At 46.7% G+C, this 26,860-nt stretch overlaps 1 long non-coding RNA gene across 1 annotated transcript in view; it reads left to right on the top strand.

Moving 5' to 3' along the window:
- LOC140430082 (uncharacterized) overlaps nucleotides 1–25,667 on the top strand; it is a 31,553-nt gene extending 5,886 nt beyond the window's left edge. Inside the window, exons 2-3 of the long non-coding RNA XR_011949318.1 lie at nucleotides 17,747–17,923; nucleotides 25,097–25,667. This is a non-coding gene — a long non-coding RNA (uncharacterized lncRNA). The remainder of the gene's footprint in view (nucleotides 1–17,746; nucleotides 17,924–25,096) is intronic.
- Nucleotides 25,668–26,860: the final 1,193 nt, after the last annotated feature.

The raw sequence follows: 26,860 nt of genomic DNA, 5'->3' as shown, positions 1-26,860 counted from the left end.
AGATAATAGAACAAAGCCATTTAATCGAGCAAGTTTGAAATTGAGTTTGTTTTTTGTGCTTAGCGACATTTTTTTAAAAATCATATAAAGTGACAGAATTGCACAGCAGATTTTCTCCACCCACGACTTGCCCCAACTCAACAGGCAGCAGAGTTTTCTCCGTGCACTGACAGCTTTTTAAACTATTCATCGCACAATCTTCGTTAGGAGGTTTCTAAATTTACAGATAGGATTAACCCTTTGAGCTCTTGGCCAGAGCCAAGAGTGGATTGTTTGCCATTTTTTGTTCAATTAGATGATGATGGCTTCCAGCTCCGAGTGAACATGAAAGCACAGCATCAGAGCAGGAACTGGGAATGATCTCTGGACTTGCAAATGCTTTTTGTCAATGATGCACAGCCCCCAGGCCTGCTTCTGAAATTGCAATTGATAAATATCTGGACACGAGTTGCCATTTCAAGCATTTAAAATGGAAAGGTATCTCATGTTTAGAGGAAAGGGCAAAACAAGCAACATTTGGAAATGCCCAGAATCAAACGGAAATGTTTGATTTTTGTTTTAAAGATATGATGAGAATATTTTATTCAACTGTACAGATTCTCTAGAACTCCTGGAAATTATACAATAACCTGGGTATAGTACAAAGGAATTTTAGTAACTTGAGGAAGCAGGCGAACATTGAACATTAATTTATTTTAACTGGATGCAAAGTTCTGCATGAAGCAGCATTTCGCTCCCGGTACAATCCTTACCGTGGGGATTAATCTGTCCAGGCCTTGCTTTGGGCCTGCTTATCTATCAGTACATAAACAGGCGGGTGGCTTTCGCCCCCTATCTGAGGTGTTTGTGCTCTACAAGTCCCACAGGAGATGAATAATGGTTTCCCTGTGGTCCTCCTGGAGGTTATGACAGGAATGTATACATTTGGGAGACTGGAAAATCCCACCCGAAAGACATTTCCTTCTCAAAGTGGGGTGGGGGCCCAATTGGCAGAGTCCCACTGTGGGTCGGGAGTGTGAGGGGAGTCCTAGGTGGGAACCATGTGGAACTTTGAAGTGAGCCATTTCGGGCAGGAAGAATGAGGAGAGACACTACAAACTGAATGGTATAATTTTAAATGGGGCAGCAAGGAACATGGGAGTATATGTACACAAGTGTTTGAGGGTGAAAGGATAATTTGAGAAAGCTGTTAAAAAATGGTTTTACATTGTCTGGCTTTATCCATCGAGGCACAGCATGAAAGTCAGGAAATGATGCTCAACCTTTATAAAATACTGATAACGCCTCAGCTGCAGTATTCTTTCAGTTCTGGGCACTCCACTTTGGCAAGGTTATCAATGCCTCAGAAAGTGCAGAACTAAGATTTAATAAAATAATACCCGTGATGAGTGTCTTGAGTTATTTGGAAATGCTGAGCTTGTTTACTTTGGAAAAATTATGGTTAAGAGGAGATTTGAAAGCGGTGTTCAAAATAATGAACAATTTTGACAGAGTTGCCATGCAAGTTGTAATAACGCAAGGTATTAATGAGGAGCCTGCTTGGAAGTTATTGATCGGAACAAACAGTGAAGTTAAACTATGCACAGGAACAGCAGTTGAAATAAAAGTCTTTACTCCTTGGCTCCCAGGTTCCTGAGCCCCTGCTCCGCGGACCCCTGCTCCCCAGTTCCCAGATTTTTTTCCCATTGGGCCATGGTCCGTGCACTCCTGCGAGATAGGCCACGCGTGCGTTGACCTTAAAGGGGTGTGCTGGAACATCCCACCCCTCCTCAAGTCCCTCAATGCTATATACATTACAAGATAATAACAGGTGACTGTTTACGACAAGGGCAGAACCGCAAAAGGGGTGGTAGAGTACAAACTCTCATAAGGTCAGTCTGTCAGGCGATTTCTGAGGTCTGGTGGAAGGCCTCAGCTCTCTGACAGGTTCTTCCACCTTTGAGGTAGTGATGTCGGTTGCAAAGATGGTTGTCTGAAGGTTTCAGTCGGTGCATTGGTGTCATTCCCCTCTCCAGTTTCCTCAGGAATAGCAAGAAGGACCTCTTCTGTAACACCCATTTCCCTCATTTCTGGCTCTGATGAAGAAACATTAGTAGTAACCACTGGATCCAATTGTTTTGCTGTTGGGACTGTAGCCTCTCTCCTTCTTACACGGTCCATGTGCTTTCACACCCATCTCCATTGTAGGTCCACCAGATAAGACACAGACCCAGACTTTGCTACAATTTTTCCAGGTAACCATGTAGGGCCAACCCTGAAGTATCTGACATAAACTAGATCATCGGCTTTGAAAGATCTGTTACCTTTTGTCAAGTTATGGTATTTCTTTTGCTGTGAAAAACCTCTAGTCGCCACATTCCGGCGCCTGTTCTGGTACACGGAGGGAGAATTCAGAATGTCCAAATTACCTAACAGCATGCCTTTCAGGACTTGTGTGAGGAAACCGGAGCACCTGGAGGAAACCCACGGAGACACAGGGAGAACGTGCAGACTCCACACAGAAAAGGTTGTCATAGCTAAAATCTACATGGACCCTGATTCAACACCAAGATTTTTCAGAGCTCGGCCCATTCTATACAGAATGTTGAAGTTGAGGCCAAGTTGACACATTTGGAGAAGTTAAGGATCATAAGACCGATACAGTTCGCTGAGTGGGCGACCCCTATTGTTCCTGTCCTAAAACTTGACCGCACTGTCAGGATTTGTGATGATTGCAAACTCACCATAAGCCAAAGGGGTCCAATTCAACAAGCATCCTATCCCTCAGATAGAAGATATTTATGCAAAGTTGGTGGGGCCTCACATATACAAAGCTCAACTTAATTTATTCTTACCTACAGCTTGAACTAGATGATGATGCCAGGAAATCTGCAACAATTAACACACACAAGGGACTTTTCAGGTATACATGTGGCATATCATCCACATGCGCAATTCTTCAACGATGATGGAGGACTGACTTCAAGGAATTTCAAAGGATGCGGTGTACTTAGACGACACCTTGGTGATGGGGACTTCACAGGAAAAATGTCTGGCCAGCCTGGAGGAAATACTTAGGAGGCTTAGAGATGCAGGTTAAGACTTAAAAGGCTAAAGTGCATCTTTCAGGTCAGTGAAGTTACATATCTTGATTGAAAGTCGACGCAAAGGCCTTCACCTTTTCGAAGATAAGATGAAAGCTATCACAGAGGTATCTGAATTGAAAAATATTGTGGAATTAAAATGGTTTCTGGGCATGGTCAAGTACTACGGCCATTTCATCACAAACCTGGCAACACCATTGGCACCATCTCCAAAAGGAAAATCATCGATGACACTGGAAAGACCTGCAACAAAAATCTTTGAACATGTCAAGATCGCTTTACAGTCATCCAACTTACTAGTTCATTTTGACCCAGACAAATCTTAACATGTCCTCGGGGAGGTAATTCAACCGCACTCTCAGGAAAAGGGACCAGCTTGGTGCCCAGCGCTTGGTGCCAGCTCTGCATGCCGGCAGTGGTGAAGACCTGGTCGGGTCCCTCAACCTAGTGGAGTCTGGTGACATCTCCATCCTGACTCCAGTGTGTTCAGCTTTGTGACACCTGGAGTAGGAGCGTCCAGAATCGATAGATTTTACACATCCGACTGCTGTACGTCACCGCAGAGTTTCTCATTGCGGTTAATGGGTCAATGATGGCTTCCCTCCTCCGTGGAAGAGGAGTGCATCAGGGCTGCCTCTTATTCAGACTAACGACCTACAACACATCCATACAGTCCCTATCACTCGGCCTCGAATGGCCTGGTGGAAAAGGTGGTACAAACTTTAAAATCTGCAACGGCAAAGCAGCCAGCTCGGCCACTGTGTCTCAAGCTAGCCCATTTCTTCCTTTCAATCAACTCTACCCCCCCATATTGCCACTGGGGTAAAATCTTGGCAATGGCATATCTGTTGGAATTACTTTCCTCCACATCTGGAACACTCATCAAAATTCCTGGGCTGACGGCCGGTGTTTCTTTTTTGCTCCTTGCTCCACGATCCTGCTCCTGGGATCGCGGTTCAGCATCCTCTGCGCCCGCCACTCAGGTCCTCGTCTAGCAGCCATTCCGCTACAAAGTTGATTCACCTCGCGTTCCTGCACACACTATCGTCCGCAAACTCCCTTTTCAGCAAATTCAGTGGCTTGAGCTATATCTATCACTTTTTCCAGGGATATTTTTGCTTCGCTAATAATTTTCTTTGGACGTTGAGATTGTTAATACCACAAACAAGGCGATCACATAACATGTCACTTAATGAAGAGCCGAATTCGCAGTGTTCTGTCATTTGATGAAGCCCGGCTACAAAAGCAGAAATTGTCTCCCCGGGGTCCCTTTGGCTGAATTAAATTTATACCATTGCAGTATGATGGAAGCCTTGGGGTTGCAATGCTCTTTCACTGATCAAACGACTTAATATCAGGGACCTGTGAGGATGTAAAATTTCTAATGAGGTTAGAAGTCTGGGATTCGCATACGAACAGCAAGATGGCCTTTTCTTTGTCTTTCCCAGTAATGTAATTAGCAGTGTAAAAGTACCAAAGTCTCTCAATGTATTGGCCCTAGTCTGTAGTCCTCTGGTTAAAAGAATCGAGTTTCCCTAGTAGTGGCATTGTTTCTCATTCACTGTTAGTGTAGAGCCACTTCTCTTGCTTCTCCGGAGATTTCCGATGGCAACCTTTCCCCCCTTGAGTTTTGAAGCTCGTGACTGTTGTCTGATTTATTCCCGTCGCTAATGTAATGGTGTGAGGTATCAACGAGGAGGCTGCTTAATTCAAACAAACAACAAGGTTAAACTCTGTGCAGGGACAGCAATTAAAATACAGGTCAGTACTCTCTGACTCTCATTTGTTTCCCTGCTGTTTGATCTTTCACATCTTTTGTCCTCTCTGGGGACTGCCATTAGCTCTCTTTCCCCTTGGTTTCTGTGGCCATTAGCACCCGGTTTCCCTGGGTTTCTGTGGCTATGACTCATCTTTCATTCTCACTCCACAGTATAAATATTTCCCACTTTCTCTGTCTATTAGCTTTGACAAAGAGTCACCGGCCTCGAGACGTTAGCTCTTTCCTCTCCCTACAGATGCTGCCAGATCTGCTGAGATTTTTCAGCATTTTCTCTTTCGTTCCACACTAACTTTGTCCTTGCTCTACGGCCATTCACCTACTTCCCATTGGCCATGGTTCACGCGCTCTCACGCGATAGGCCCCGTGCGGGTCATGTGGCCAGCTGATGACTTTTAAATTGACCGCACATACTCATGGTGGGCAATGGGAGGTGGGGGTGGTGTGGTTCAGCAGTGCACATCAATGTTATCAAAATTAATCTACACTAATTACAAAAAGAGGGGACAGGAAATTGAGGGTTTCAGCTCTCTCCTCTCCCCGTGACAGGGTAAATAAGGGGAAAGTGTTTCCAGTGACAGAAGGGTCAGTAAACACAGCACACAGATTTAACATAATTGGCGGAGAACTAAAGATGACACAAGGGAAAAGATTTTAGGCAATGTTTTAATCTGGAAAGCACTGTCTGAAGGTGGGGTGAGGGTGCAGGAGCAGATTTAAGGGTAACTTCCAAAAAGTAATTGGATAAATACTTGCAGGAAAGTTCATACAAGGCCATGGTAAATCTAGCAGGGGAAGGGGAGAAAGTTGGATAGCTCTTTCAAAGGGCTGGCATAGACACATAGGGCTAAAGGGCCTTATTCTATGTGTTATTCTATGATTGTGGTAATCTGCAGTATGTTGTTCAGGTTTGCCTTGCAAGAAAAACTGCAAAATGCTGCATTGTGCCACCCAGTGTCCCCAGTACAAGAAGGTCTTGGAGAGCAGGAGGAACAGGTAGGGCTTGAAATGTATCCTTGGCCAGGTGTGAGAATCCATTGCCAACTGTAAGTACCATTCATCAAACTCCCATGCAGGAGTCTTCATCTTAGCAACGTGCTCCATTGCATGAACAAACCCCATCCTCGGCTAGCAGGCAATGCCTTAAATCTTTCACTCAACTTCCAAATCTCCCATTCATGGCACTGGATGAAACAAGAGCCTTTGCAGGCGGCACGGTGGCACAGTGGTTAGCACTGCTGCCTCACAGCTCCAGGGTCCCAGGTTCAATTCCGGCCTCGAGTGACTGTGTGGGGAGTTTGCACGTTCTCCCCGTGTCTGCGTGGGCTTCCACTGGGTGCTCCGGTTTCCGCCCACAGTCCAAAGATGTGCAGGTTAAGTGGATTGGCCATGCTAAATTGCCCCTTCGTGGCCAAAAGGTTAGGTGGGGTTACTGGGTTACGGGGATAGGATGAAAGCCTGGGCTTAAGTAGGGTGCTCTTTTCAAAGGCCGGTGCAGATTCGATGGGCCGAATGGCCCCCTTCTGCATTGTAAATTCTATGATTCTATGGATACATTCTCTGGCCACACAACTTCAATGCATCCAGATTGTTGCAATGTCATGCTTGTGAGCACCTTACAAATCATTCCAATGATTTTGGCGGTGCGCGCATGTTCTTAAACTTATTTTTGTGCATCATCATATTTGGTGCATAAATATCACAAGTGTAGGAGATGCTGGATGTTCTATGTACGTGATCACCTCTTAGAACTGAGGATCCATTTAGGCAATTGTATTCTGGAATGTGATGGCTGTAGATGTGCAAAAGGTGAGCAGGAGAAGTTCAATTCAATTTATTGGAAGCTAGGGGCATCAGCCGTGACCAACATGGCAGTGGAGCACTGCCTCGCTATGACAATTGACTTGTGCACCCAGCAGACTTAACAGCGTCATCTACTCTTCTGGAGTTTGGCTGTGTTGAAGAAGTCAAAAGATTATTACTCACTGCAGGAGCTGCAAGGCCTCAATAGATCTCCAAGACGGCCAAGAATGTTGAACAGCTCAGGCTCCCAAATACTCTCCAAATAGTTACTGGAGCTCATCAATTTGAATAACTGTCAGCTTAATTCAGAAAGAGCTATCAGAAAGAGCTATCAGCACATAAGCATGTAGGTCGTACGATGCCTTTGTTTGGATGTGTGGCTAGCCTCTCCCTGAAGACCAGAGCCGAAGAGGCAAACAAACAGACGTTCTTGAAACATTTATGTTGAGTTAGTCTTTGCAGCAAAGAGACTGAATCAAAGTGTTCTTTTATTAACCCTTTGCTATGTTGTGATGAAAGCAAGTGAACCGCTACCAAACTTATTTAAATTAATCAACAATAAATAAGATGAGCTCAATTAATTAGCGCAAAAGCCAATTTCATAATTTATCATACAATTACAACCATTGTTCAATTAATTAATCAGATTCGGGGGAATAAAGTGAAAAAGAAATAACAAGGGATGGTAAAACGAAACCATTCCAAGTTTAGCAGTACCTTAAAATCAGAGTTAAATGAAAACATTTAGTGATCTCCCGACAAAATCAGATGACGTCAGAACATAGGAAGCAGTTGATTGGCGAGCAACTGGTTAACCTTTATTTATTTATTTAAGTCTTAAGTTTATTTCTGTCAAGTCAGTTCAGAATCTAATAATTGGAGGCTTTTCAGTCTCATGGAATGCACGTCGTGTGCTGTGTCGGTTGTCCAAGATGTTTCTTGTGTCCTGAACAATCGCATATACTGGGAGTCTCATCAACTGAAGGTGCTGAAGCTCCAGGCTTTGGAGTGGGAGCAGCGGTCGATATCGCTGCAGAAGCTCCACAGGGCTGAGAGTTTTGGCGATATGCGTCACTGGATGGGGTAACCCTGCAGCTCAATGATACACAGGCAGAGGGGAATGGGTGAGCTCCAAGAGTCAAGCAGGGCCATGCAGGCCATCCCCTCGATTGATGTTCAATACTGGTATGGGTGAGGGTTAAGCTGGGGCGTACAGCTAGAATCATGTCCACGGCACCACGTTATCCAAGCTGTATTGGGAGCTAGGAGGAAGATTGAGAAAGCAAAGTTTGTAGGGATTCTATAATTAGAGGAAGAGAATGGTATTTCTGCAGCTGCAAGAGTGAATCCAGGATGATATGTTTCCCCTCTCATGCTGGGTAATGGATGTCACCAAGTGTCTGAAGACCTCTCGACACCGGGAGGGTGAACAGCCGGGGGTTATGGTCCATTTTTGATGCTAACGATATAGGTAGAAAGAGCAATGTGGTCCTGCAGGCCTATTTTAGGGCACAAGGAAGAAGACAAACAAGTACGACCTGAAAGGTAATGATGCCTGCATTACTCCCGAGACCAAGCACTAATGCCTATACACATAGAAAGAGAGAACATATGAATGTGCGGTTGGAAAGGTGGGAAAAGAGGTAGTACTTAAGAATCCTGGGACATTGGACCCACTTATGGGAGAAATGGGACTGGTACAGGCCAGATTGGTCGCACCTCGACACAACCAGACGTGTCCCGATGAGGTGGTTTTCCATTGCTGTCAGAGAGCATTTAAACAAATTCGGTCGGAGGTTGAAACATTAAAAAGAACTAGGAGAAACAAATAGCACCAAAATAAACATAAGGAAGCTATTGGATGGAGTGAGAGAGATTTTGCAAAATTCTAAAGCAGGTTTTCTGTGCATTTATGTGAGTGCTTGGTGCGAGGTAAATAAGGGTGTGAGTTGCAGATACAGACACATGCGAATTTTATACCGTGGCAGGTCCAGGGATTTGGCTCAAAAATGGGCTGGGCTGCGATATTCCTGCATAAAAGACCAGGGAGAGGGGGAGGTGATTTTCAGCCCACATTAGTTGTGAGTGAATGCGGTGACATAGGCGCAAAATCTCACGAGAATCGGTAAAAGCAATTCCATGCTTTTTGCCGGTGACCGAATGAGGTTCAAGCCCTGAAAGGGCGGGAACCTATTTAATTTAATACTTCCCCCCCTCCTCCCCACCCCCCCCCTCCGCTGCCAACACATGATCCCCATTCATGAATATTCAGACCTTGCTGACGTGATGAGATTTACAACAGGTTCTGGGGGTACCCCCCACGGATGCAAAGGTAAGTGTAGCCCCTGGGGGAGAGGGACATCCCCTGGCACTGCCCCCTGGAACAGGTTGGTATTGCCAGGCAACCTAGTAGTGCCAACTTGTGCGAAGGAAAATTGCCAGTGCAGACACTCTGGAAAGTTCCATTGGGGTGGGTTTCACATTCTGTTTGTTGAGGGGGAGCTCCTGATGCTGATGGTGTTGGGGGGGGGGGTGGGGGGAGAAGCCCCGATGCTGAAGGTGTTGCGGGGAGGGGATGGGAAGAGCCCCTGATGCTGATGGTGGTGGGGGCACTCGATGCTGATGGTGTGTGTGTGTGGGGGGGGGGGGGGGGGGGTTTGGGGAGGGGGGGGAAGTCCCAGATGCTGATGATAGTGGAAGGGGCGAGAACCCAGATACCCTGATGCTGATGGTTGTGGTGGGATGCTTATGGGGGTGGATGTCTGGCGGGGGGGAGAGGGTATGTTCTGTGCTAATTAGGCGACCTTTTTAAGGGACGTCTTGATTTCTGTGCAAATACCAGCTCTATCAGGCCCTGGTCCTCCACAGTGTCGGAGTAAACCACACCCACTGGATCTTTTTTTCAAAGTGGCTCAAAATCTGGACTAAAGACACGGCTGTGCAATTGCAGAGCGACACGCTGACTTTCAGTCTGAGCCTGGCGGCACCATTTTCCTGATTGGTGGCTAAATGCTCCCACCAGTGGGAAAACTAGAGTGATTCCCACTGGTGCTAGGAATAATTCCAATGTGATTATACCTCTTTGAAAAATTACCCTCAATCAGTGCCATTCAATGGCACACTGGGTTCTCGTTGGACCTGAGTAGGGCAGGCCCAATCTCAATGACAGACCCCACTCCTCAGAGTCTGAGGTATCCTTTTTAACGTGTGCCAGGATCTAACAATGTGACTGCAGCCCTCCCGGACTGGCAGGGAAGCAACCCCTGACACTAACCGCTGATATGTTGGGTATGCCGGGTCTGCGAGGACTGCGTTTACTGCAGCAGTGAGAGAGACAGGCTTCCAACACTTGAAGAAATGCAACTCAATTTTATTGAACTCGTAACGATCATACATACTTTAACTGTGGGTTGACAATATGCTGACTTGACTGGAGACCTGAGGCTAACCTGACCAGACTATCTTACCACCACATGGTGTATGTTCTAGTTGCTGCTCACAGGCTCTTACTGTCTCAGAGGCTGGATCCCAAGAGAGCGGGAAAACTAGTGTCCTCTGGTTATATAGTGGTCGTGTCCTGTCTGCTGATTGGCTGCTGTGTTCTGTGTGTTCACTGGTCATCCTGTGTGTCAATCACTGCCTGTCTGTGCACCATCATATACCTGTGTGTATATTATGACAACCGCTGGCAAAGTCACCCTTCACTACCCTCCTTCAACTCCCCAGTCACCCCTTCTGCCCCCTTAATTCACTCCTGCCCCCATCCCTCCTTTAAGTCCCCTTGATTCCCCCCTCTTCAGGAGGCTTGTATTTCAAGTTGTGACAAGGGGGTGGGTACCCTCTCCCTAAAAATGCCTCCAGGGTGTTTAGGAGGGTCCTTCAGGGGAGGTGGGGGTTAGGGGGCTTGCGTTCGGCTGGAGAGGCTCATGTCGGGAATCTTTCCTGGGCAGGGGTTTGTTTGGCTGTTCTTCCCATATGTAGCCTTTAACCCCTTTAAACAGTCAGTCACTATCTAAAAATTAAAGGTCTTTCATTAGAAAGTGAAAGTGTTGCCATCTATACCCCTAAACCCTTTAACCAGTCAGTCAGTATGCCAAGTTCAAAGGTCTGCGAGGTGAAACTAAAAATGTGGTGGAAACCTTTGTAGTGGTTTTCTTGCAGTCAATTGCATTGCCCTTTAAAGTATTAAAGACTGTTTATAGGCCTAGAAGGCTAAAAGCTTTGAACTGCATTGTTTACATTCAACATTTCATCCACCATTACCTCCTAAAAGCTTTTTGATTGACAGGTCGAGGCAGTTTCAAAGGTGAGATTTGGATTGTTTATTTCTATAGCTCAGCAGGGATCCATTAACTCATGGGAGCGGGTGGTTTTCTAACTACAGTTTTTCTTAAAGAGGCTGTCTCTTTGTTTTCAAGTGCTTCCTAGAAAAGGCAGGTGACAGGGGTGTATCAGGGGACTGGGAAATTGCAAACTTACAAGGATAAATCCAACAACAACAGGCTCGTCAATTTAACCTCAGCGGTGTGAAAGCGTCCAGAAACGATAAATGAGGATAACATTTGCAGTCACTTGGACAAATGTGGATTAATTCAGGAAAGCCAGCACCAAATTGTTAAAGGCAAATTGTGTTTAACTAACTTGACTGAGTTTTTCTGACAAGGCTACAGAGAGGACAGATGAGGGCAATGTGGTTGATGGAGTACATGAACTACAAAGAGGCATTTGATAAAGTGCCACATATTAGGCCTTCCAACAAAGTTGGAATAAAACGAATGTGGCAGCATAGATATGAAGTTGACAGGAAACAGAGAGTCTTGGTAAACAGTTGTTTTTCGGACTGGTAAGAAATGGGGTTCCCCAGGGTTTGGTATGAGGACCATTACTTTCCTAATCTACAGTAATGACCTAAACTTGGGTGTGTAGTGCACGATTTCAACATTTGCAGATGATATAAAACATGAAGGTATTGTAAACTGTGAGGAGGATCATGACAGACTTCAAAAACAAATGCACAGGTTGATTGAATGGGTGGAGAGGTGGCTGGTGGAATTTAACGGAGAGAAATGCGAAGTGATGCACTTTGGTAAGAAGAACGAGGAGAGGCAATGGAAGCTGAAGACTGGCGCTGTAGCATAGTAATAATGTTACTGGACTGGTAATCCTGGATTAACACCTCGACAATATTAATTCAAATCCCACCATGGCAGCTGGGAGAATTTTAATTCAATTAATTAAAACAAGTTGGAATTAAATGTCTGCTTCATGGGCAATAATGGAACTGCTGGAGTGTTGTTAAAAACCCACCTGGTTCAATATTTGCCTTTGTAGTCATGGCTCTGATTCAGCAGATGTTGGGTTCAAGGCCCACTCCTGAAAATTGACCATGGAAAATCTAGGCTGACACTCCAGTTCAGGACTGAGGGAATGCGGTGCTGTTGGAGATGCTGGGCTGGATTCTCCGGGCCCCCAACCATGTGCTTCTCAGCGCTGTGCTGTTTGCTGGTGGCGGGATTCTATCTTCCCGCTCCTTGCCAATGGGATTTCCCATTATGACTACCCAACGACACTGGGAATTCCGTGGGTGGGGGTGCGCTGCTGATGGGAAAAGTGAATCGCAATGACCGGAGAATTCTGGCCGTTCTTTTTCAGCTAAGATGTTAAACAGAGACCCTCTACTTGGTTGCACGTCCACCTCACTCTCCTGCTCTCTTTGGCCACCCCTGTGTGCTGGGGCACCTTCGATCGTAGCTCTCGACACGGGAGTTGGATAATTATGAGGGGAGAAAAGATTGCAACAGGGGCTGTGGGCAAAGGTTAGAGACTGGGATTTTCCCTTGCACACAGCTGACATGGACACCATGGGCGGGATTCTCCAACCTCCCGTTGGATCGGAGAATCCCTGGGGGGGCGGCGTGAATCCCGCCCCACCGCCCTGACGCCGGCTGCCGTATTCACTGGTGCCGGTCACGCCACGCCGGTCGGGGGCAATTGGCAGCCCCCCCCCCGGCAATTCTCCGGACCCCGATGGGCCGAGCGGCCGCCCGTTTTTGGCCAGTCCCGCCGGCGTGGATTGGACATGGTCCCACACGGTGGGACCTGGCAGGTAAGTTGGCTGGTGCGGTCATCGGGGGAGGGGGGGGTGGTGGGCGTGGAGATCCAACCCCGGGTGGAGCCCTCACGGTGGCCTGGCCCGCAATCGGGGCCCACCGATCTGCGGGCAGGCCTGTGCCATGGGGGCACTTCTTCCTTCCGTGCCGGCCCCTGTAGGGCTCCATGGCCGGCGCGGAGAAGACCCCCCCCCCCTTTGTTAAGTAATGGGTTAAGAGTCCAAAAAGGTCCAAAAGGACAACTGCCAGAGGTTGGTACAAAAGTGACATACTTGATTGAAGGATCTAGTCAACGGCAGGATGCAACCGTTATTAGTAGAGCAGGGAAGGCCACTGGGAAGTATAAACATTGGTTGAACGTACAGCATTCAGGGGAGGGAGTCAAGACAATGGATTGGGAACACGAAGTTCAAAAATGGAGGGCACAGCAATGCAGTGCCAGTTCAGATAGTAGATCGGATAGTGAACAGGTCCGCAGGAAAAGGCCGAGAACTATTGAAAGGACATCCCACAGCAGAAAGGAATGATCAAGTAGTAGCAGTACAGAACGAGATACCAGGCGGGAGAGGGGACGTAGTTTATCAAGGTCTCGGAACATGAGTAAGACTACAAATACTAATAGGAGATTAGTGCATGTGAGATTTTGGTGGCTTCCAATAAGTTAGATGAAAATGTTATCAGAGATGCCAAACAGCAAGTACTGCATAGTTGGAGTGAATTTGGGGTATACACGGAAGTACCGGATAGGGGACAAAGAGCTCTATCCCACAGATGGATTTGCACGGAAAAGGTTCTTCCGGATGGAACTTATAAGGCAAAGACCAGGCTTGTGGCAAGGGGATTTGAAGAAAACTTAGAAGATCAGGATTTAAGGGTAGATTTACCTATGGCAGGAAAGGTTATTTTAAAGATCTTCTTGGCTCTATTAGCCATAAAGGCATGGGAATGCAAATCTATAGATATAAAAGCTGCCTTCTTGCAGGGGCATCAGCTCCAGAGAGACATTTTTCTCCATCCTCCTAAAGAAGCAGCTAACACAGAAGGGGTACTCTGGAAGTTGAACAAATCTGTAAATGGATTAAATGATGCGTTTAGAGTCTGGTATTTTTCGGTAAGGTCAGTTTTGTTAAAGTTAGGCTGTTGCCAGTTGAAAGCAGGTCCAGCAATGTTTTACTGGCACTATAAAGGAAATATTTCTGGCATCTTTATGATGTATGTCGATGATTTTTTGTGGGTTGGGACTAGTGATTTTGAAGCTGTTGGAATCTCTGGTTTGAGGAAAGAGTTGGAAGTCAGGCTTCCAGTGCATTTAAATATATTGGACTGGAAATCGGACAGACTAAGTTAGGGGCAACTTTACGTCAGCAATCTTATTTGGAAAGCATCAGCCCAATAACAATTAGTCGTGGCCGGGTTTCACAAAAAGTCGCAATGGTTTCAAAGATGGGAAAAGAGCAACTGCGAAGTTTAATTGGGCAACTGAATTGGTTAGGTAGACAGACTAGACCGGACGTGAGTTTTGATGTCTTAGAGTTGAGTACAAAAATGAATGATCTCAAAGTGGAAGACATAATAAGAGCAAATAAAGCATGGGTCAAACTAAAAATGCAGGAGTGTGTTTTGAGGATCCCGGTTTTAGGTGACCTTAGGCACTTGAAACTCATAGTTTATAGTGATGCGTCCTATGCAATTTTAAGTGATGGGGTTTCAAGCGCACGAGGTTTTATAAATTTCCTTTTGGGGAACAATGGTAAATGTTGTCCTCTTGTGTGGGAAACAAAGAAAATAAGGAGAGTGGTCAAAAGCACTTTGGCTGCTGAGACGTTAAGCCTTGTAGAGGCGGTGGATATGGCCTTTTATATATCTCAGATATTGACAGAAATTTTGGGGTTAGGGGATTTGGGTAATATACCTATTGAATGTCACATTGACAATAAATCCCTGTGGGAAAATGTGCACTCTACAAAAAGTGTCAATGAAAAAAGGTTAAGGATAGACATCACAAGTTTGAAGCAGATGTTGGACAGAGGGGAAATAGCAAAAATTAAATGGGTTGACAGTAGCTATGTTTTTTTCTTCTTCCAAAAATGAAAAAAAAGAAGGGGGGAAATTGCATGTGTGTTTTTGAGTTTCTTGTAATTTTGTTTTCACCTAATTATTTTTTCTACAAGGAAGGGGGGACTGTTAAATAATGGGTTAAGAGACATTCCAATTAGTTGTCTCATTTATGTTAAGTATCCAATAATTGACACTGATATGTAAACGGCTCCTGGTGGCCTTTGGGTCAGGTGATGTGATGTTAGAGTTTTGTGCAGAGTCTGTTGAAGTAAATTAAAGGTGTTTATGGAAAAGGAGCAGAACCTTTGAGTCTTTATACAACAGCAGCTAAACGTCTGACACCCCTGCGCATGCGTCAGAATACGGCGGCTGGTCTGCGCATGCGCTGAACCACCGCGGCGGTTCTGTGCATGCGCTAACTCACGCAGCCCCTTCGGCGCCGGCTGGCATAGCGCCAACCCTTCCGGCACTGGCCGAGGCCCCGGAAGTGCAGAGAATTCCGCTACTTCCGGTCGGCCCGGCGCCAGAGTGGTTCACGCCGTTTTTGACGCCGACGTCGGGCCATCGCGCCGATTCGGGAGAATTCCGCCTCATGTGCTGACTGGCCTCCCTTCTGTGCTGTAACCTTTCTGCGATTCGAGCTGAATTGAAACAAACATGCTTTCTTTCATCGTCCAGCTCATTGTGGTGATGTGTGTATATTGGTTCTCAAATTTTACTGGTGATGCTAGCTGACTAAGAACAGACCCTCCCCCCATCCGATCAAAATGTCAAGACTACATAGTAATGTAAAGTAACCTATATTATAGACATAAGTTGAAAGTGCTGCATGTAATGAGTGTTTTGAACATTTACAGACAGGTATCAGAGTGTGGCTGTTTCTCACTGGACCATTGGTGCGATGTTCGATAAATGGCGCTCATAAATCATTCCACATAAAAGCAATGCTTCTTGTTTTTCAGGGAAAACTGAACGGAATTGCAGCATTTGGCCCCATCTTGCAATTAAACATAGAATTGGATTTAATCAATATGGTAAATCATTGACCCCGCAGAGGACTGGGAGAGAGGCTGAAGGCTGCTCTGAGACGGGTTGGACAGTCGCATCACCTTGAGTGACAGTGCTGGAGGCTGCAGGCCCTGTTATTTATCTATCAGTCCACATGGAGCTTTTGATGTAAAAAGCTCAGTATCTTGGGCAGCGACGGGCAGTTTTGATGAGCCATTTGGCGCAAAGCTGAGGGTGGGGATGTGACCCACGCATACAGTCGGCCCTGCTTGGTCCCCACTTTTCCATTATTTCACCGGCATCCCCCCCCCACCCCCCCACCTCCGCCTCCCCCCCAGGAGAACAAATGGTATAACCCTAGTTACATTTAGGAGGGAGGATTACATTGGCTGAGTGCTGGTAAGAATGGGAGAGAAGGATCACTTCCAGGTGTGGGCTGGAGAGCAAAGTATAGCCTGTAGCACTTGGCATTGATCATTGAAAGTGCTTTAAAACAGTGGGGATTCAACATTGCTGCCATTGCATGTGTCAGTCTGGATGTGGTTTCAGGGTTGACCAGTCGCTGGGTCCTAGTGCTGCAGGTCTGTTGTGGTTGGGCCGAACCTGCAAATGAACCTTGACAACTGTTTTTGTCAGCTGCACTGTTCCTGCGGCCCATCATAAAAGCTGGGGCCTCTGATTCGCTGGCCTGCTTTAATTGTCCCACCAACGAGGTTTTAATTAATATGAAGTCAGTCTTCGGCCCCTCTCCAGAGGAATGCCCGCCAGTATTTACTGGAATTTAGAAGAATGAGAGGAGATCAAATTTAAACGTATGAAATTCTGACATGATTGGACAGACTGGATTCAGGGATGAAGTTTCCTCTGTCTGGGGTCAAGAGCAAAGTGGTCACAGGACATGGAGTGGACCATTTAGAACTGAGATGAGGAGAAACCTTTTTACTCAGTGGGTGGTGAAACTGTGAAATTCTCTCCCACAGAAGGCTGTGGGGGACAAGTCACTGAACATGTTTCAGAAGGAAATTGATTTCTAGGTTCGAAAAGTGTCAAGGAGTTATGGGTAGAGGATGGGACTCTGGTGTTAAGATAGAGAATCAGCCATGATTATATTTGATGGCGGAGAAGGCTTGAGGGGCTGAATGGCCTGCACCTGCTCCTATTTTCTATGTTTGCTTTTGTAACACTGCTGGTCAATCGGAGGCCAACAGCTCTACTGTACCATTAGCTCAACTGGGAGGTGGGCCCCTGATGCTACTACCGGAGGCCCGGTGGGAAGAGCAGTCAAAGATGCCCCAGAACCCAGGCAAGCCCGGGAACTTGCAAGGGCTTGCTGGCAGGCCCCAGTGAGGAGGGTGGGCGCCCAGTTGGACCAGGCAGGAGGGGCTGGTGGAGTTGAGAAGGGAAAGCTGTGGGGGAGGTAGGGGTTCGCTGATTAGCACTGGGGCCTAGAAAGGAGGCCCCCATCCCCACATGACAGCAACCTCCTACCACCCCCACATCTTCACTGGCTGGCTGCAGGTTGGGCACACTCTCTCCCGTCAACCATTAAATCTGAGTAGCAGCATGCGGCCTTCAAATGGGCAGGAATTGACCACTTAAGGGCCCTCAATTGAGCCGTGGTGGCTAAGCGAAGGCCTCTCCAGCGCTCATTAACTCATGCTGAGGACAGGCAGCAGGTACTCTGCCAATGCTACATGCCCAAATTTATGAATCCATCTGCTTCCCCGCCTGTGGGTGGCCCATAAAATCCAGCCCTGTCTGAGTGTACAGTTTTAAGCTCAAATTGGCCTGACCTAAATTACCAACATTCTTTGAGAGGGTGAGAAGAGCTCGATGGGAAAAACACTGGTTTCTGTTCAAACCTGCTGAGTTGGGGTATTCTGCAGTGACCTGTTTTTTTTTTTCAGGCAGTCTATCAAATCGAACAAAGCCATAGTGCTCGGCACTGAGACAAGCGCGTTTGAAATGAGGGAACAGACTCTGGGAATGAGCTTCGTACAGGACACCAATCAATGAACAATAGCCGGTGGGGTAATGACATGAACTCCTTTGGAAGAATGCTGAGCCCAGCCGAACATCAGCGGGTAAGGGACCGTCCTACACGCAGCCTGAGCTGATTGTAAGTTAACTGCAGAAAAGGCAGCGACTGTCAAACTTCAGCACTGCAGCTGGAGTTATTTAGCCAATCATTTAGAGCCAGGGGTCAAGGTATTTGTCTTATCGAATTGCGAGCTCTTTGTGAGATTTACTCGAGGGCTCCTTTTTGTTTTTTGGTGGCCATTTGTTCTGGTCAATAGATTCCTTTTTCATTCTCACCAACTCCATAATTAGGTGATGCATTCATCCAGTAACATTGCCTTCTCTATTTATGTTGAATATTTTTTAGGATTTTCTTCTTTGGATAGATAATATAGCACAAATGCTGAAGATTGTTTGCACACATACATGCACTCACACATATATATATATATTAGAAATATGAAAATGAAATTAAACTCACTTATTGTCACAAGTAGGTTTCAATGAAGTTACTGTGAAAAGCCCCTAGTCGCCACATTCCGGCACCTGCTCGGGGAGGCTAGCATGGGAATTGAACCATGCTGCTGGCCTGCCTTGGTCTGCTTTAAAAGCCAGCTATTTAGCCCAGTGTGCTAAACCAGCCCCTCGTATCTATGTATCTATGATGTATCTATGAACATATAAAATAAGAGCAGAGGTAGGCCATTCAGCCCTTCGAACTTGTTCTGCCATTCAATAAGATTATGACTCATCTGTTTGAGCTTCAAATTCCACATTCCCATCTACCCCCGAAAACCATTGATTCCCTTGCTCAACAAAAATCTGTTTAATTCCACCTTAAAAATATTCAATGACTCCGCCTCCACCACCTTCTGAAGAAGAGAGTTCCAAAGTCACTCAACCCTCTGAGAGAAAAAGAATTCTCCTCATCTCTGTCCTATAAGGGTGACCCCCTAATTTTCAAACAGCACCTCCTGGTATTGGACTCACTCACAAGAGGAAACATACTTTCCATGTCTACCTTGTCAATACTGTTCAGGACCTTATACTTCAATCAAGTCACTCCTCACTCTTCTCAACGCAAATATATATTTATATAATTATAAATTAAGTGTTCTGGGATAAGCTGGGAAAGTGGAGTTGTGGATTATATCAGATCAATCAGGCCCTCATTAGGGCAGCACGGTAGCATTGTGGATAGCACAATTGCTTCACAGCTCCAAGGTCCCAGGTTCGATTCCGGCTTGAGTCACTGTCTGTGCGGAGTCTGCACATCCTCCCCGTGTGTGCGTGGGTTTCCTCCGGGTGCTCCGGTTTCCTCCCACAGTCCAAAGATGTGCAGGTTAGGTGGATTGGCCATGATAAATTGTCCTTAGTGTCCAAAATTGCCCTTAGTGTTGGGTGGGGTTACTGGGTTATGGGGATAGGGTGGCGGTGTGGAACTTGGGTAGGGTGCTCTTTCCAAGAGCCGGTGCAGACTCGATGGGCCGAATGGCCTCCTTCTGCACTGTAAATTCTATAAAAATTCTATGAATGGTGGAACAGACCTGATGGGCCTAATGGTCCATTTCTCCTCTTATGTCTTATTGTCTCAAGGTCTTATGTTGAATTAAATCTTTTAACTTGGAACCTCTAAGTAAGATGTTTTTGCTAATTTATTATAAATAAGCCTCCCATTTTCTGTTTCCAAAATTAAACCTCTAACTACTTGGCACAAAGTTAACTTACTGGGAATGAGTCACATCTGTCACCCCTTTTAAAATTTAATCGCATTCAAATAAAACTCTCGAGAAGCCCTTGGTTCTGTTCTGCCAATTTCCAGTTCCGTTCCCCTCAAAACTTCTGTTTAAAGTGACAGCTGGACTTCCAGTGACGGCAGACGGGAGGCAGGGAGAAAAACGGCCGTGAAAAAGGGGGGTTAATGAAAGTCCGCCGGTGAGTGGAAAAGTCAGCGCAGGAACTGTAAGAAAAGCGGAGGCTGGAGCACCAGGAGAGGCCGCATTGCTCCCAGCAGAAGAAATGACCAAGGTGATGGCTGTGGAACTTGAAAAACAGTTCATAAAACACATGGAAGCGATGAAGAAGGAGATGGGGGCGGTATTGAAAGTGCTGGTGGAGGAGGCGCTTGCCCCGGTGAGGGCGGCGGTATCAAGCGCAGCGGCGGAGGTGCGGGAGCAGGGTGAGACACTGAAGGAAGTGGAAGAGTCATTATCGCAGCACAGTGATCAACTCACCTCGATGGGGAAAGAGTTGCGGAAGGTGATAGAGACCAACAAGGGTCTGCGAGCTAAAATGGAAGACCTGAAAACAGATCCAGGCGACAGAATCTGAGGATTGTGGGTCTGCCCGAAGGGGTGGAAGGCCCAAGGCCGATGGAGTATTTTGCCACGATGTTGGCGAAGCTATTGGGGGAGGGGGACTATCCCTCCCGATATGAACTGGACGGGTCTCATCGGGCATGGAGGCCTATACCAAAGGCGAATGAGGCGCCAAGAGGAGTTACTCTGTGTTTCCGTAGGTATAGCGTGAAGGAGAAAATCCTGTGCTGGGCAAAGCAGAAGCAAGTGGTGCAGTGGGCTGGAGCTGGTATACGCACATACCAGGACTTTACGGTGGAGCTGGCGAGGAGGCGGGCTGCCTTCAGCCGGGTGAAGGAGGCACTGTACATCAGCAAGGTGCAGTGCGGTATAGTATATCCAGCTAAGTTGAGGGTGACCTACAAATCCAAGGAGTTTTATTTTGGGATAGCGGAAGCGGCGGAGGAGTTTGCGAAGGCAGAAGGACTGTGGCAGAATTGAGAAAAGGGACTGAGAGCGGGTCCCGTACCGATGTAGCCTCACGTAACTTTATTTTTTCACTGCGTGTTGGTGTATGTACGAAATGAGTCGGCGCTGTATATATTTGGACAAGGGAAGAGTTGGGACTTTCATCTGCAATTATGGTACTTTGGGGCTTGGGTATGTATGCTGGGGTTGTGTGCTAAAGGGTATTTCTTGGTTTTCCTGGGACTGGGCAAGGAGGAAGGAGACCGGGGCGGGGGCCCCCACGCTGGCTGGTTTAAGCCGGCCAGTGAACGGGACTGAGGTGGGGGGAGGGGCTGCGGCCATCGGAGCCTGGTAGAACAGGTTTTGGTGAGTCTAGCCGGGGTGAAAAGTTGGGGGAAGGAACCGAGGTTGGGGGGAGGATTTTACAAGAGGAAGTAGAGGGGAGGAGTCTGGGAGGGGGTTGGGGTTGGGGTTGTCTACAATTCATGGGTGTCATTCACGGTACTCTTTCGGGGATTGGATGGCGGGGGGGGGCGTTTATGTCAATGGTGACCATAGGCGATTCCTGATTCCTTTTTCTTTTTTCCTTTTTTCCACTTTGGGTTTGTTTTATTTGATGCTTATATTGTCAGGTGGGCCGTTGTTTGGGGTGGTGGGCGGATGGGATAGTTGTTGTTAATAGGAGGATTGACATTGTATTTGTTACTGTTCATTGTTTATTGGTGGGGTGTAAATTCTGTAGAAAATGTGAAAATGGAGAATAAAAATATTTAAAAAAAAATAAAGTGACAGCTGATAGACATGTCAGGATACTGACTTGCAAAAGTCCAAATGTGCAACAAGGGGAATACACACAAGTTAATTATGCTGCATTAAGCTCTGTTTAATTTATACTGTAACAAACGTCGGGGTTGACCATTCCAAAGATCCCAGACGAGCCCCCAAATTATGTTATGACACCCTGGGCTAGTGCATGGTCAATTCCAGCTCTACTTCACCTAGAATGAATTAACAAATAATAATTAACAAAATATCTGAAACCTTTGGCCTTTGGCTGCCCAATAATTACAGTCACCAGATTTGTAAATGTATAAACAATTACTTTTTTTTATGAATAACAAGAATTATAATGAAATATGCAGCAAATGCAACTTGTTAACTATTATCTAATTCCTAATTCCCCACTTTAACTCGCCCCCCCTCGCACACTCTACATGCGCACACAAGACAGACAAACACAGAGGGGAGAAAAGAAATCATAAGTAAAATGGAAAAAGTCTTTGTTTCAGATGGTTGCTTCCAACACCTTACTCCTCTTCAAACTCTACTTTCAGTCCGAGGCTTTACTGTAGATTAATTCAGTTCTTTGTTGTTTCAGGAATACAGCATTCACAGCCTTTCTGGAGAGAAAAGAGAGAGAGAGAGATGGTCTTTGTATTCAGCGCGTAATGGTTTTTCTTGTAGATTAATTCATTCAGGTTCTCTGCAGTTTCAAAAATACAGCGCTCACAGCCTTTCTGGAGAAAACATGGAGCGAGGAGTCAAACTGAGCTCCTTGGGACTCTGAAAATTATCCCACTGGAGTTGGATGAAATCATCCAACTACGGGGCAGAGTACAGCCTTTTTGGCCAATTTATTGACCCCCTAGCCATTCGATCAAATTGAGTCCCACACCATCTCTCTTTCTCTGCTGCCAAAAGGTCTGAAGCTCTGGTTCAAACTAGCAGAGGCGAGATGTGTTCTCTCCTGTAACTTCTGAATTCCTCATATTCTCTGGTGCTCGACTTAAAGATACATGTCCATTAACCGCCCATGGATCATAAATGATAACGACAAAATAATAAGGAAGGGGAAATCAGGGCATAGACAGGAAGGACCCTTAAGATAATGAATGGTTTAATTCATATATGCTTCACATTTCAGTGGTTTTGTCCAAGCTAATGCATTTCTTCGTATGCTCATGTGTACTTTAATCAGACATAGATTGGATTGACCACAGCAACAGTAACTGTGGCTCTTTTGCCCAGATTAAAAATAACGGACTGCAGCTTTATTCTTAAATGGAACTAGCTGGGGAGTCTTCCTGATTGAAGAAATGGGAGTGTTTCCTGCTGGTGCCAGGAGCAAACTCAGTGTGCCATTGTTACTCAGAATATTTTTTTACACAGGATCGGGTTTTCCATGCCATTCAATGGCACATTGGGGATTCTGCTGGAAATGAGAGGGGCAGAACCTACACTCTCTGACAGGTCCTAGTGCTCACAGATCACAGCATCCTTTAAAAGGGCAAACCCCCATAACTCCCCAGTCCTCTCCATCAGTTCCCTGTGATTCTCCCTTCAGGCCCTGCCTCTTGGCTGTGCTAACCTGGTACCTTGCACTCCGAGGGGACCGAAGGGGGTGAGTTACCTCTCTACAATTGCATCCTGGATGACAAGGGGGGTCCTTCATGGGAGGTGGAAGTCAGGGGGACTTGTGCTGAGTTGGAGGGGCTCAAGCCAAGGTTTTTTCCTGGTCTGGGGGTCATTTGGCTGCTCTTCCCATCTGCAGCCTTAAACTCTTTAAACTGTCAGAATGCCAAGTTCAAATATCTGCGAGATGAAGGCAAAAGCATGCCCTTTAATGTTGTGGAAACCTTTAAAGTGGCTTTTTACAGTTAATTGAATTGCCCTTTAACTTTTTCAAGCTTGTCTGTATGCCTAGAAGTCTAAAATCTTTGAACTGCATTGTTTGCATTCAAATTCATGGACCATTGCCTTTTACAAGAGTTTTAATTGACAGGTTCAGGCAGTTTTAAAGTGCTTCCTAGAAAGGCAGGTGTGGGGGAAGCACTCGAGTCAGAGCTCCTGCTCTTTCTAGGAAGCAGCCAGGATGGCCAGGAAAATATCGGGAGACGGGTTGGGATGGCTCGACATACCCTTGCAGTTGGGCGGCATGGTGGCACAGTGGTTAGAATCATAGAATTTACAGTTCAGAAGGAGGCCATTCAGCCCATTGAGTCTGCACCGGCCCTTTGAAAGAGCACCCCACTTAAGCCCACATCTCCACCCTATCCCCGTAACCCAGTAACCCCACCTAACCCTTTTGGACACTAAGGGCAATTTATCATGGCCAATCCCCCTAATCTGCACATCTTTGGACTGTGGGAGGAAACTGGAGCACCCGGAGGAAACCCACGCAGACACAGGGAGAACGTGCAGATTCCGCACAGTCAGTGACCCAAGCCAGGAATCGAACCTGGGACCTTGGAGCTGTGAAGCAACTGTGCTAACCACTGTGCTACCATGCTGCACAGTGCCTCACAGTGCCAGGGACCTCGGTTCAATTTCAGTCTTGGGTGACTGTCTGTGTGGAGATTGCACATTCTCCCCATGTCTGCGTGGGTTTCCTCTGGATGCTCCGATTTCCTCCCATAGTTCAAAAATGTCCAGGTTATGTGGATTGTCCATGCTAAATTGCCCCTTAGTGTCCAAGATGGGCACCCATTAGGGGCAATTTAGAGGCCCCACATACTTCACCTTCCCTGTAGCAGGCTGGGGGACCATCGGACCCAGAGTGTTCACCCCCCGCCCCCTGCAAAAAGGGAGCATCAAAGAGGCACCCACCTCCCAAATGCTGCCATCAGATGGACCTCTCATCTCCTCCCAGCATTCTTTCTGTTACCCTTGGAATTTTTATTTTAAATTTATACCTCCAATGGCGCCTCCATGTTGAGGCAGTCTTGAGCTGCCTGACCTACTTTAGCAGCAGCCACCTCTCCCGGGCTCTGTCATTGAGCCAGGGGCACTGGGTGCCATGCCCACCTTCCTTAATTGGGCAGCGAGTGCTGAAATGGCCAATTCAGAGGCTCCAGGAACATTAAGTGCCTCCAGGAACATAGCTCCCTGGCTCTGGCTCCTTCTAAGTTCGGGCTTGGGATACATTGCTTAAAAGAAGCTGTCCTCAATACCTCATCGCCTCGTAACTCTGGCACCTGACAGTATACCATTTGACTTTAGTTTTAAACAAACTAATTGGTTGCCCACTTCTGCTGAGCTGGCAGCCCACCTCTGGGTAACTTATCATAGAATCCCGACACTGCAGCAGGAGGCCATTCGGCCCATCAAGTTTCAAAGTACTTTCAATGCTCAATGTGTAATTAAAGCATTTTTATTTAATGTGAGCCTGGTAGCAATTCACTTTATTTAATCATAACATAACAAGGAGTTAAAATACCTTTTCCTCCAACTCCATTTTGCTGTTGATATAGTCTTGTCCTGTATGTCCATGTGATCCATTGCAGGCTGACTTGTGTTTCACTGATTTACAGCATGAAATTGGGCCCACACATTTTCTCCCAATATATTTATTGGCTTATAGCAGGTACCCTTCTGCAGATCTGCTCATTGTATGCGATGTATAATGGTCATCTCCCACTGAACAAAGCACCTCTCCCTGGGGTGACAGTATTTGTTTTCCACTTGCTTTCACAGAAGCCAGTTGCCTGGGAGGTTTTCGAATGCGGTGCTGTCTTAAACATCTTTCCAAGAAGATGCCTCAAGCCAGGAGGGCGAGACTGTGTCTCCAAACCCTCTTCCAGCTCCAGCTGCTGCTCAGCTCTCACTTCAGGCAAACCGAGCTGATCGATGACAGGTAAAAACATCCTTTTCGAGCGAGCGAGAAGGAAATAGCATCGGCTGCCAAACTTCTAGCCGCAGTGATCTGTCGTGCCGACATTCAATAAAACATTTCAGATGCCTCTGCCTAGAATTAACGAACATTTAAGACACGACAATTGACAACTTTGAAATCGACGTTCATGCAGATGAAGGGTTTTTGGACACGTTAACTGATGACCCGTTGTAAAGAGGTACCGCACTGAGTAAAATTACTCCAGGAAAATTAATCAGTGAATACAGTTTTATGCAAACCTTGAGGGTGAGGTCAATTTGAACTCTCGTGGGACTGACGAGTGGAGTCCCCTGCCATCCTGACAGAAAGGATAACCTCCTTGTTTCGAGGCCCAATTTATAAGTCAATTTGTTTTTCCAGGTAAATAAATGATATCTTATCTTAGTGTACTGCCGTTGTAGCTCTGGTCAGAGGACCAGAAAGCTCTCCACTTGTCAGCTGTGTCTCCATGGGGAGCACTCTGGCATCTGGGCCAACAGGTTGTCAGTTCTAATCACACCCCTCCTGTAGGATTACACACAGCCTCACTGATAACCCCCCCCACATCCAACCACCCCATCAGAACACCCATCAGTCACCCCGTCAGACCTCCTCATATGACCTCCCATCAGAGACCCCATCACAGACACCCATCAGAGGCCTCCCATCGAAACCCCCAACAGAGAACCCCATAAGAGGCACCCGGCTGTCATCCCTGCCTGAAAGCTGAAGAGCAGTCCAGGCAGTAGAGTGAAAAATCACAGCATTTTCACTTGCTTTTCCCTAACATCTGCTGCTTCAGACAAAGGTGTTTAAAGCAGCAGCTCTCACAAGTGTCAGAAGCTTCTTTGAAAGTGAAGTACACTTCAAAGGGCTTCAAATCCCTTGACCGTCTTTGAAAAGCACAAATCCCATTCAATTTCACAGACCAATAATCAATAGCCAGCGATTGACAGTTTTATTGATACAGACAGAACTGATTTGGCAGGGGTGGGGGAGGGGGAGAAAGTTGTTTATTTATCTTTCCATTCACGCTTGAATGCATCTCAGATATCCTACTTTGATGCTACCCACAATGTTTATAAGCACTCTTGCTATAATTGACAGCACCTCATCACATCAAAAGGAGCAAAGTGCTTTCAATTCCTCTTTTTCTCAGTAAAAATCTCCCCCATGTGCCTGTGCTGCGGCGGGGGGGACGGGGGACGGGGGGGACGGGGGACGGGGTAGTGGTGTTGTGGTGGGGTGACACATTATTCCCATGGTGCAGGGAGTGAGGAAGCCTCCACTTATCAGCCGGGAGTGGGGGAGGGACAGGATTGTGTTGTGGGGGGGGGGGGGGGGGGGCGGAGCCAATCGCCGGATCTCAGTATCAGATCACTTGCTCAAAATGGTGGCCCAATAGCGGGATTCCGACGGTACCCAGCGAGCTCTCCTCCATGCATAAATTAGCATGGCAAAGAGAGAGACTCGCACACCACGCCCCGCTCCTAGCACCAGCAGAGACCAGTAGTGATTCTCCACTGGCAGGAGCACTTAGGGTCCAGAACAGAGAATCCCCGTCATTGCCTCTCAGAGAACATGCC

This window comes from Scyliorhinus torazame, chromosome 9 (genome assembly GCF_047496885.1).
Source record: "Scyliorhinus torazame isolate Kashiwa2021f chromosome 9, sScyTor2.1, whole genome shotgun sequence".
Lineage (NCBI taxonomy): Eukaryota > Metazoa > Chordata > Chondrichthyes > Carcharhiniformes > Scyliorhinidae > Scyliorhinus > Scyliorhinus torazame.
Note: the sequence above shows the minus strand (reverse complement) of the source record. Positions and strands in the feature narration are given on the sequence as shown.